This window comes from Hyperoodon ampullatus, assembly GCF_949752795.1.
Source record: "Hyperoodon ampullatus genome assembly, chromosome: 3".
Lineage (NCBI taxonomy): Eukaryota > Metazoa > Chordata > Mammalia > Artiodactyla > Ziphiidae > Hyperoodon > Hyperoodon ampullatus.
Window position 1 is genome coordinate 117,318,156 of NC_136916.1, and position 12,285 is coordinate 117,330,440.

At 38.7% G+C, this 12,285-nt stretch overlaps 1 pseudogene across 1 annotated transcript; it reads left to right on the forward strand.

Annotated features, from left to right (window-relative positions):
* Nucleotides 1–5,721: 5,721 nt before the first annotated feature.
* Nucleotides 5,722–6,613, forward strand: LOC307050690 (large ribosomal subunit protein uL15m-like; annotated as a pseudogene). Its single transcript has one exon. The product of its transcript is annotated as a large ribosomal subunit protein uL15m-like (transcript).
* The last annotated feature ends 5,672 nt before the right edge of the window (nucleotides 6,614–12,285 follow it).

Sequence of the window (12,285 nt, forward strand, 5' to 3'; positions counted from 1 at the left end):
TGCTGTAGAGGGAATCTGAAAGGAAAAGGGGTTCATTTAATTTAGGAAGTGTTATATATATATAATTGGCTCAAACCTTGGGGGTAGTTTTTTTTTAATTTTTCTTTTGATTTGTTACTAAATATAAGGAGAAAGTCTATGACTCTATAGACAGTATACTAATTAGAAGAGGGGGAGACTTTGTTTATTAGTTCGTATGTGGGCAGAGAACAGGTGCTTCATAGACTTGCATTGGATATAGAACGCATAGCAAGTATTGGAGTAGTTCTGTGTGGTCACCAGCCATGGGCCCCTTGAAAGATGCTCCCAAACCACAAGGACACAAATATAATATGGATAATATTATATCTATCTATTTATCTATCTATCTCTCTGTCTATCCGTCCACCCACTCATCCATCCATCTGTCATAATTTTTTAAGTGACCAGAAGCAAAATATTTGAAAACTAGAAGGAGAAGAGAAAAAGAAAACCACTTCTTATACTGAATTTCCAATTTGAATTAAAAAACTGAGTTTAAAGTCTGTTATAAAGGATAAAAGTGATCAGATTACAAACTAGAAGGAATACAAATGAGGTTTAAAAGTGGCAGATGGGAATATGACAGAGAAAGCAAACTGAAGCTTTTTGTTACTGAAGAGGCTCAGAGAAAAGGATAAAAACACAGCAAAAGCTGAAAGCTTTGAGCCACGGTGAGGAAGAGAGAATGCTCCAGAAACTTGAGGCTATCCAAAAAGAGACTGGTTGTTTATAAAAGAATATCTGAAATGTCCCTTTTCCCTCTCTGGTCAAAAGCTACCCCCCAAAGCTACCCCGTTTCTCTTACCAACCTCATGTCACAAATCAAACCACCCTTGGTTGTGACTAGGGGGCCTGGAAGGTGGTGATGCCTTCAGATTGAATCCATGTGGTGCATTCTCCAACGATGGCCCTCCATGGCTCTGGCAAAGGCCACTCTGATTCTAGAGGCTGAGGACTTTTGAAGGGACAAACAGCTGAGGGGGAAGAGAAATAGCCTTTGTGCCAAGCCCTGAGCTAAGCACTTTGCATATAGAGTAAGAGTCTGGATGTGAGGGGCCTTTTCTTCTGCTTTTCTGAAAACCTGCTTTCTTTTCCTCTCTTCTCAACCCCTGTCTCCCTTCCAAAAAACAGTTAATGAGCTGGTGCTATGCTCCTGGCATTGTTTATAGGTCACAGAGATGCATCAGTGACCAAGATAAAGTTCTGTACTCTTAAAGTATGAATTCTAGTGGGTGCAAAACAGGCAATAAACACGCATAAAATATAAAATAATTTCAGATAGTGACAAGTGCTAGATAGAGAAGGACTGAGGGGTGCTGTTTATCAGGATTAGGCAGGGAAGTCTTGACATTAAAATTAAGACTTGAGTGATTAGAAGAAGGCAGCACACTGAGCTCTATGGGAACATAATTCCAAGCAGAGGGGACAGAGGCAAGAACAAATATGGCGTGTTTGGGGGACAGAAAGAAGCGTGAAGTGTCAGGAGCACAGTGAGTGAGGGAAAGGCGGCAAGAGGTGAGGTTGGAGAGGGACACAGAGGTCATGTCACGTGAGGCTTTGGGGGCCAAAGTAAAGAGTTTGGATTTTACTCTAATTGGAATAAAATGGCCAAGGGAAGCCATTTGCAGATTTTAAACAGGAGAGTGATATGATCTGATTTACACATTCCATGTGTGGTTGACCCTTTCACTTGAACCCTGGCTAATAATTTTGAGCCTAGCAGTGCCATTAGGGAGCTTCAAATTACTCGCTCTAAATCAAATTGACCAGATGTGCTGTCATCCTTAGTCGAAAGTTGAAGTCAACGTAGCAGGAATCATCACAACTTAAAAATGAGCAACGGTGCTTTGTGACCGCCTGGAGGGGTGGGATGGGGAGGGTGGGAGGGAGGGAGATGCATGAGGGAAGGGATGTGGGAACAGATGTATATGTATGACTGATTCACTTTGTTATAAAGCAGAAACTAATAAAAAAAAAAGAAAATGGACTTGAGGACATGGGGAGGGGGAAGGGTAAGCTGAGACGAAGTGAGAGTGGCATGGACATATATACACTACCAAATGTAAAATAGCTAGCTAGTGGGAAGTAGCTGCATAGCACAGGGAGATCAGCTCTGTGCTTTGTGACCATCTAGAGGGGTGGGAGGGAGATGCAAGACAGAGGGGATATGGGGATATATGTATACGTATAGATGATTCACTTTGTTATACAGTAGCAAATAACACAACAATGTAAAGCAATTATACTCCAATAAAGATGTTAAAAAAATAAAAATAAAAAATAAAAATGAGCAAAAGATTTGAACAGACATTTCATAAAAGAAGATATATGAATGGCCAATAAACACATAAAAAATGTTTAACATTATTCAGGGAAATACAAGTTAAAGTCATAGCGAGGTATCACTGCACACAGACTAGAATGGCTAAGATTAAAGATTGACAATATTGAGCACTGGTAAAGATGTGAAGTAACTGGAACTCTCATATGTTGCTGACGGGACTACAAAATGGCACCGGCTTTTTGGAAATTTCTTGTAAAGTTAAACATTCACTTTGCTATATGATTCAGGAATGTGCTCTTAGATACTTACCCAAGAGAAATGGAAGCATATGTCCACACAAAGACTTGTACATGAATGTTCATAGCAGCTTTATTCATAATAGCCAAAACTTGGAGACAACTCAACTATCCATCAACAGGTGAGTGGATAAAGAAATTGTGGTGTTATTCATTCAGTGAAATGCTACTCGGCAGTACAGAGGAATGAATTACCACTAAAAATAGCATGGATGAATACAAAAGACATTGGCTTAACCAAATAAGCCGGACAGAAAGAGTATATATAATGTAAGGCCCCATTTATATGAAATTCAAGAACAGACAATAATTCACCGTGACAGAAATGAGATCAGTGCTTGCCTGCAGCTTAGGGTGAGAGTATAAAGGAAACTTTTTTGAGGAAACTTTTTGGGATAGTGGAGGTATTCTATATCTTGTCTGGGGTGATGATTACATGGGTATATACATTTGTCTAAGCTCATCAAATTGCATATTTAAAATAGGTGCATTTTATTTATGTGTTAGTATATTCCCACTAAGGAGCCCTCACCGCTCACAAAAGCCTGTAACCAGGTTCTTTCAGGCCTTGACTCAGTGAGCACGTGGGGACCCAGAGGAGTCAATTCAGAGACTCATCTTCGAACTCCTCTCCTCCCCTTTCCCACTTCCAGCTCATTACCTAGAGCTCACTCTGTTCTCTAACCTGACCCTTGACTCTTGAGCCACAGAATTTCCTGCCTTGCTTGTACAGTTTACATCATTAGGCTCCATTAGGGTGACCCAGAGATCTCATCTTGTGGGAGCTACGGATTAAGTTGGTCTAATCAGCATTTCTTTGGGGGCATATTGGCTAATTCACCCTCTTATACCCTATTGATAGGCTGTTTCTATCAGATTATTCTGAAAGACTTCCAGGAGTAATCTTCTCTTATTCTTAGTCTAGTTCCTATATTTTTCTGGAACTATCCAGATTATTATAGTTTCCTGTATTCATCAGTTATTGCTACATTGGTAGAAATACACGTGTATACTTTACAGACAGATATATCCTTATTAGAGGAAACAGAACACCCATAGATGCTAAAAGTTAAACGTGCTACTGCAGAAAACGAAGAGAAGACTTTTCTCTATTGGTGCCCTAACTGTGGGGTGCCTAAAATTGGGTCTACCACTTGAATAAGTGGCTGAGTTAAATATTTTGACTCGAATTTCATGACTTGTCACAGCGACCCCATTGGCTGTAGAGTGGTGGGTTGCCAAGAAGGCAATTCATTATCTCTCTGTCTCCCTGTGTATTTAAATTTTGTTCCCTCTCCTTAAAGGGAGGTGATGCTGTGGCTTACAACTAATATGCTCTTGCAGAGCTCTCCACATCAATTAGAAAAGTTCTGTGTTATGACACTCTTTGATAGGATGTTATGACACTCTTTGATAGAAAGCCATTGTCCCATTGAAGCGGAAACTTCATCAGAAGCACCGAGAATCAAGGGTATGCTTTAGACATGCCGAGTCGGAGGGGACTATATGTGCTCACTGGGTCCATCAGACAAAGTACCTCCTACATAGGTCTTTCTATGCAATCTAGCTGGTTCCCTGCATTTACCTAGCCCCACCCTTATTTAGTACACAGTTGGAGGGAAGCCAGTAATATAGCATTTCTTAACTCACTATTTGGAACTCTTACCTGTTTATTTAAAACTCTGAAAGCCCTCTTTTGTGAAGGCAAAGTTGCCTGCAGTGTATCAGTGGGTAAAGAGGACGTTGTCACCTCTTGACTGGAATCATGCTTTTCTTTGGGAATGGGTGAGAGTCATTGCCATAAACTATGTCACAACACTTTTTTAGAATCATGAATTTTAATATCTCCATCTCCAACTGTAATTTCCTCTTAAAAAGACTTGCCTATGGTCTCACACCAGGCTTCTCTGTCTGGAAAGTGGGAAGTTTAATTTCAGAGACGTGAAACCAAGTTTATATTTACTTGGCACCCAAGATTCCTAGATACTCTTATGTTCCCTTTATGAGGACTAAGATTTGCATAGATAACACATTTCATCTTCTCTCTTTAGCTTTAATTAGAGCCAACTAAATTACAAATAATAATGAACAAACAAAACAACATCAAAGTGGAAATTCAGAACACTGCTTTTTCCTATTCTTGGACCTCTTCTGATCAAAACATCTACGACTGAGCATATGGGATATCTCATTAAGTAAGTGTAAAGTTTTATGGGAAAAAGATGTACAATTCAACCACCTAGAGTCTTGTATAGCTAGACAATTCCTGACCTTGATATATTCACTCTCATCAGCATCTTTGAATCCAGACAGATTCCAATTAGACATATGGTGAAGAATTATGTTGAATTAGATGATAACTTTCAAAAGTGCATAAAAATGTTTATGTTAATAGTGATGTCTTCTTGGAAAGTTTCCCAGTTTTTATTCAGGGAAGAATTGCTCTGATGTGTTTACCCATGGTCCTTCCTGATCTTTATATTCTGGGTAGGATTACCTTTTAATTTTCCTATCCATCAATACCTGGCCATTATTATGCCCCCACTTTTTTGGGGGTCCAAAGTTTGAAATGTAAAAATGTATCAGAAATTGATGAGGCAATTGAGTAGAGCTCTCAGAAAGAAGACTGTCCGGTGGGTCAGGAAGACTGTATTCTAGTCTAAGCTCTATTATTTACCAGCCATATGATCTTGGGCAGATCACTTAAGCTATGTCTTAGTTTTTTCATCTTTTAAGTGGAGATGATGATGTCTACTTTAAATGGGTAATGTTGTATGGAAGTAATTAACACAGAAACAGGCATAGATGAGATGCTGAATAAATTCTACATCCAAAAAAGTGAATGTCTGCAGGTCTAAATTTTCACAGGCTCTACAATAAGTCTAATAATTAAAAATATGGTTGTATTTCTCAGAACCAGCAAATGGCAGAACATGAGGATCATTGGGATAAAGATAATAGCAATAAATTCTGTAGTAGGCAGTTGTTTTTAATCCTTTAGACGGTTCCAAGATATTGGTGCTTATCTACATATTAGAGTTAAGGTACAAAGAAGGAAGAGGATAAAGAATGAATAAGGCAGGCTCTGGCGGCCCTTGCGGCTTGTCGGGCGCGTGGGTCATGGCCGGCCCAGTGCGGGGCGAGGGGGCCCCAGGCCCTGGACCTGCTGCAGGCCCTGCCCCGTGTGAGCCTGGCTAACCCGAGGCCAAACCTGGGCTCCAGGAAACCGGAAAGATGACCAAGAGGTCAGAGAAGAAGTAGAAAATGTGGCAGGGGCCACAAGGGAGAATGACACAGAAGAACCTGGCCCTGGCTGGGCTTTGAGAGAGGCCACACTCCATTTTACCTTCGAATCTCAAAATATGGATTTAATGAAGGACATAGCTTCAGACGCCAGTATCAGCCTTTGACTCTCAACAGGCTGCAGTATCTTTCTGATTTGGGTCGAGTTTATCCTACACAACCTATTGACTTAACCCAACTTGTCAATGGGAGAGGTGTGACCTTCCAGCCATCTAAAAGGGATTATGGTGTCCAGCTGGTAGAGGAGGGTGCTGACACCTTTAATGCGAAAGTTAATATTGAAGTACAGCTGGCTTCAGAGCTGGCCATTGTTGCAATCAAGAAGAATGGGGGTGTCGTCACGACGGCCTTCTACGACCCTCGAAGCCTGGAAATTCTGTGCAAACCTGTTGCATTGTTTCTCCGTGGACAGCCCATTCCCAAGCGAATGCTCACCTCCAAGGCACTGGTACCCTACTACACTGAAGCAAGGAATCATGGTTACTTGGCGGATCCTGCTGAATTTCCTGAAGCAAGACTGGAGCTCGCCAAGAAGTATGGTTATATTTTACCTGATATCACGAAAGACGAACTCTTCAAAATGCTCAGTACTCGAAAAGATCCAAGGCAGATTTTCTTTGGTCTTGCTCCCAGGTGGGTAGTGAATATGGCAGATAAGGAAATCCTCAAACCTACGGATGAGAATCTCCTCAAGTACTACAGCTCCTGAGTTCCTTCCAAGACAACAGATGGTAAAAGAGCTCCAGAAAGGGACTGAAACACACGTGTTTCCCATGGCATTTGCTTAATTTGTAATTCTGCAGATGTTGATGTTTTCTGTGTAATCATATCTCTCTTTTTTATCTAAATTAAAAACACAGTAAGCAAGGACTGTGTAGAGGATCTGGTGGATCTATGTGCTTCTGTCTCAGAGATCTAAGCTCCCTGGTTCTCTGCCCAAGGAAGAGTGTAATTCTTAGACAATTTCCAGTTGAGTTTTCCATCATCTTTCCATCCAGGTCTTGTCTTATTGTTGCAAATCAGAATGAACGCGCAGGTGGGATGGGATTGCTTTGTCAGCTGCCTGGTCAAGGTCAGAGGGCTGCTAATGAGCTGGTGAGCTTCTTACTCGGTAGCCGCGAGGAAGCGCTGCTACCCAGCGTTAAGACAGCAAGCCTTCAGCTTGGGATGATTAAGATGTGGGATGTGAGTTGAAGGTTTAAGATTGGTGAGTAGCTTCTAAGTAGTTCAATATTTGCTAGTAAAATTGAGACAAAAATTCCAAGGGAATTCACTTTCTCAACTCAGAGTAGATAAAAATGTTCAAGCCAGTAACATTTTTTTCCTTGAGGAAGGTAAATGTTCTAATTCTAATTGATAAGATTTTACTTATTTCATAGACTTTGGAAACCTTTGTTTTTCAGTCATTTTAAATGCTTTTGAAAAAAATGGTCAATGATTATATAAGCCATAAAAACAATTGGTCATGTGAAAATTAAACTCAGTTAATTTAAAAGGTTCAGCAGTCAGTAAGCTCATTTAGCTTTCCAAAGATCTGTTGTATTGAAACCACAGTGAAAGCTTAATTTATCCTGATGCAATTAAATCTTGAATAATTCTTGATAATTCTTTGACAGTAGAAATAAAATGATTCCTGCTTGTTTATTTTACGAAATTAAAAAAAAATCAATAGGGCATATTCCTGCCTTCTGAGAACTTACAGTCTCAGGTCCACCATTAGCACAATAAGAAATCTTTTGTATTGATGAATCAGTTGTATGCTATTTGAGTTTCTCAGCTTCAGTAAGAATTATTAACTATTTGAAATTGTTTGAAATTTATTTAGAATTTGTGGTAGTTTAAATATATACTGAAAATTATAAGATGTTAATTTAAAAATTGAAGGACACACAAACAAATGGAAAGATATTGTGCTCATGGATTGGAAAAATTAATTTTGCTAAAATGTCCATACTACCCAAAGCAATCTACAGATTCAGTGTGATCCCTATCAAAATACCCATGCCCATGGCATTGTCACAGAGATAGGGTAGACTATCCTAAAGTTTGTATGGAGCCACCAAAGGCCCCAAATAGCCAAAGCAATCTTGAAAAATAAGAATAAAGCTGGAGGCATCATTGCCTGGTATTGTTAATATTGAACTATATTATGAAGCTATGGTAATAAAAACAGTATGGTATTGGCATAAAGACAGACACATAAATCAAAGGGACAGAACAGAGAGCTTCCAAATAAACCTATGTATATATATGGTCAACTAATTTACAGCCAAGGAGCCAAGAATGTACAATTGGGAAAGGACAGTCTCTTCAATAAATGGTATTGGGAAAACTGGACAGCCACATGCAAAAGAATGAAACTGGACCCCTATCTTTACACCATACACAAAAATTAACTCAAAATAGATTAAAGAATTGATGTAGGAAATGAAACCATGAGTCTCCTAGAAGAAAACATAGGTGGTAAGCTCCTTGATATTCATCTTGGAGATGATTTTTTTGAATCTGACTCCAAAAGCAAAGGCAACAAAAGCAAAAATAAACAAGTGGGACTATACCAAACTAGAAAGTTTTGCCACAGTAAAGGAAACTATCAACAAAATGAAAAGACAACCTACTGAATGAGAGAAAATATTTTCAAATCATATATCTGATAAGGGGTTAATATCCAAAATATATAAAGAACTCACACAATTCAATAACAAAAACCCCAAACAATTCAATTAAAAAATGGGCAGAATATCTGAATAGACATTTTCCCAAAGAAGACATACAGATGGCCAACAGGTACATGAAAAGATCTCAACATCACTAATCATCAGGGAAATACAAGTCAAAACCACAGTGAGATATTGCCTCGTACCTGTTAGAATAGCTATTATCAACAAGACAAGAGATAAGAAGTGTTGGCAAGAATTTGGAGAAAATGGATCCCTTTTACACCATTGGTGGGAATGTAAATTGGTGAAGCACTATGGAAAACAGCATAGAGGTTCCTCAAAAAATTAACAATAGAACTACCATATGATCCAGAATTTCCACTTTTGAGTATTTACCTGAAGGAATGAAAACACTAACTTGAAAAGATTTGTGCAACCCCCATGTTCATTGCAACATTGCTTACAGTAGCCAAGATATGGAAACAACGTAAGTGTCCACTGATGAATGAATGGATAAAGAAAATATGGAATATATATACAGTGGAATATTATTCAGCCATAAAAAGGAATGAAATCTTACCATTTGCAACTATGTGGGTGAACTGTGAGGATATTGAGCTAAGTGAATTAAGTCAGACAGAAAAGGACAAATACCACATGATCTTACTTATGTGTGGAATCAAAAGAAAAAACTGAGCTAATAGATACAGAGAACAGATTGGTAGTTAGCAGAGGCAGGGTGTGGGGAGTGGGAGAAATGAGTGAAGGCAGTCAAAAGGTACAAACTTCCAGTTACAAAATAAGTAAGTCATGGGGATGCGATGTACAGCATGGTGACTATAGTTAATAATACTGCTTTGCATATTTGATAGTTGCTAAGAGATTTGATCTAAAAAGTTCTCATGACAAGAAAAAAGTTTGTGATTATGTATGGTGACACATGTTAACCAGCCTCATTGTGGTCCATGGCAAGCAGCTTTATGATTAAGGAGATGACTCAGAAGCTGCACATATTCTTCTCACATCTCATTGGCCTGAACTTAGTTATGTTGCTACTTCTGGCTGTAAGGGAGGCTGGGATATGTACTGTCTAGATGAGTGGCTGGAGATTCTATTACATAAAGGAAGAGAGACTGGACACTGGCTAATAATTAGCAGTCTCTGCCATAGTCACTTACTCTTTCAACAACTTTAGTTCATATGCGACCACTGGGCTTTTATTCATGCTGTCACTGGCAACATAGGGACATGACTGATAATCCCAAGCTGCAGTTGAACCAAGACAAGAATACAAGAATGTTACTGATCCTTGGAATTATTTTCTTATATGTCACTGTATCTATCTATCTATCTATCTATCTACCTGTCTACCTATCATCCATCTATCATCTGTCTATCTGCCTCATTTGTCCTGTGGATACATGTTTGTCTGAAATTCTGATATAAGAACCTCTTGGTTTTGGTTAGATTCAGTTTTGTCAAGGAATGTATATATTTTATTGGGAAAGTAACTGCATGCTAATGAATGGGTAGGAGTTAACCAAGAGTAGAAATAAGTATAAAGCACCTGTCAAAAGTGAAGTGCTATAGAAATGCTAAATAATGACACTAATAAAAAACTGATTGTCGTGACTTCAAAGGAAGTGTTAAGTTGGAGTGTTTTGACGTGTATGGCATTTGAATGATCTAAATAGGTGTTTAGATACTCACATGAGAGACTGTTCTAGCCACTCAAGGGAAATAAGAGTCTGTTCTACCCACTCAATATTTTGATGCTTCCGTTAGATTTTTCTCATCTTTATATATTATTATTTTAAAAGTAAGGATTGTGTTGTCTTAATTAAACTCACATAAGGAAAGGACATTGCCTAACAAAAATGTGACATTCTTAGACTGCCTTGCTTTGTATCTTAAGTTCCTGGAGCACCTTAAGTTCATAAATGCCTCTGATATGCTCCAGTGCCCCTGAATCTATGGCATAACCAGACGCGCAAGTCAGGACTGCAAATAGATGGTGAATTCTTGTTAGAGTTAGTGCTTTGTGTTAGGTAACTTCCTTGTTTTAAAGATGTATCTTCAAATATTTATTAGATACAGGAGCCTTCTCCAAAGGCAATAATCTGGTGATTAGAATGTTAAGTGAAAGAGAAATGGATGGGTTATATTGCTTGTGTCAGTATTTCTTTTTTGTTAAAGTTCTTAGTTTATTAATCTTCTCATGAAAAATCTGTACAATCACCACAGAAGTATCAGTAGTTTTAAAACAAGAAAAGATAAGTACTTTACATTGTAAACTCCTAAGTGTCTGAGATATCCTCAAGCTCAACCCCACCCTACTCATGCATGATTTTGTTTAAAATATTAATTCCAAAGTGAAACCTCTAGCTCTGGATTCAGAGTTGAGTTCAAATCTATCCTGTGGTCTTGGGTCACAATGTGATCTTTCATACCTCCATTTCTTCACTGGTTAAATGGGTGTCGGAATAATAATAGCAACCTTCTTAATAGGATTGTGAGAATTAAACGAGAAAATGCACATGAAGTGCTTGCCATAGTGCCTAGAATATGGCAAATGCTCATTAAGTGTTAGGGACTTTTCTCATTTGCTCAGATATTATACGAGAGTAGCCTTCACAATCTTGTCTGTGGGTGATTTCAAATCTCAAATTTTCTGAGGTTTCATAGAAATATTCTTTCATGGTATGGCAGTATGGCTTAGTGGTTGAGCTAGAAAAAATTCTAGCTCCACAAATCAATCTCTAGCTGTGTACTTGGGTGAGTTAGTTAACCTTTCCATTCTTGAGTTTTTTCATTTGTAAAACGGAGATAATAATAGTACCTACCTCAGAGGGTTCTCGTGAAAACTAAAGGGTACTTAACCCAATGTCCGACACATAATAAATGTTCAACAAATATTGCATCTCACTCATTTTAAAGCTTAAAATGGTTATTTATTTATTTATTTGGTAAAATGAATAGTTATTTTGGGTGTCTGGTTTTACCATTTTGAACACTGTAGATTTCCCCATGTTAAGAATGTTATTTCAGTGCCTTGTGGTCTTCAAAGTGGGTTCTCAATTGTACATGTTAGGACAGGGTGTGCTATCATGAACAGATGAAAGGAAAACAACCCCAAACTGAGAATCTAACTTTCTAACTTTCCAGTTACGTGCTTAGTTCTAACACCCACGCTCAGATTTCTTACAATAGATGCCAGTGAATACATCTGGGAGTTTTATTATCTTTTCTCCTTTTTAAACTTCCTAATAAAGTGAACAGATGGTAGACAACTGGGGTCAGAGGTGAAGAGAACTGGTACTACAATGATTAATTTCCTCTCCCAGAGGACTTCTGGGCATTTTCCTAGCGTCCCAACTGGTTACTTGTAGTTTTGATGGGGAGGCCTGAGGGCTGAAGAAGAGGGTGCAGGAAAGGGAGTCGTTGTGTTTGGCTGCTCCCTCAAAACCACCTGGAGCAGATACAATACTGGTGACGTTGTGAACAGAAGCTCTGCCCTGAGAACCCACACCTAGTGGGCTGCAGTGCTGGACTTCTGTGTGGCCCTGTGGGAACTTCAAAGGCAGAACGTGTATCTTACTAGATTTGGTTTATCTTGCGTTTAACACTGGCGTGATAGCTGCTTAATAGTTGTTTATTAGCCTAATACCTGAAAGTAAAAAATACTTCTCAATAATCTTTGTTAAATTTGATTTAGTTTAGG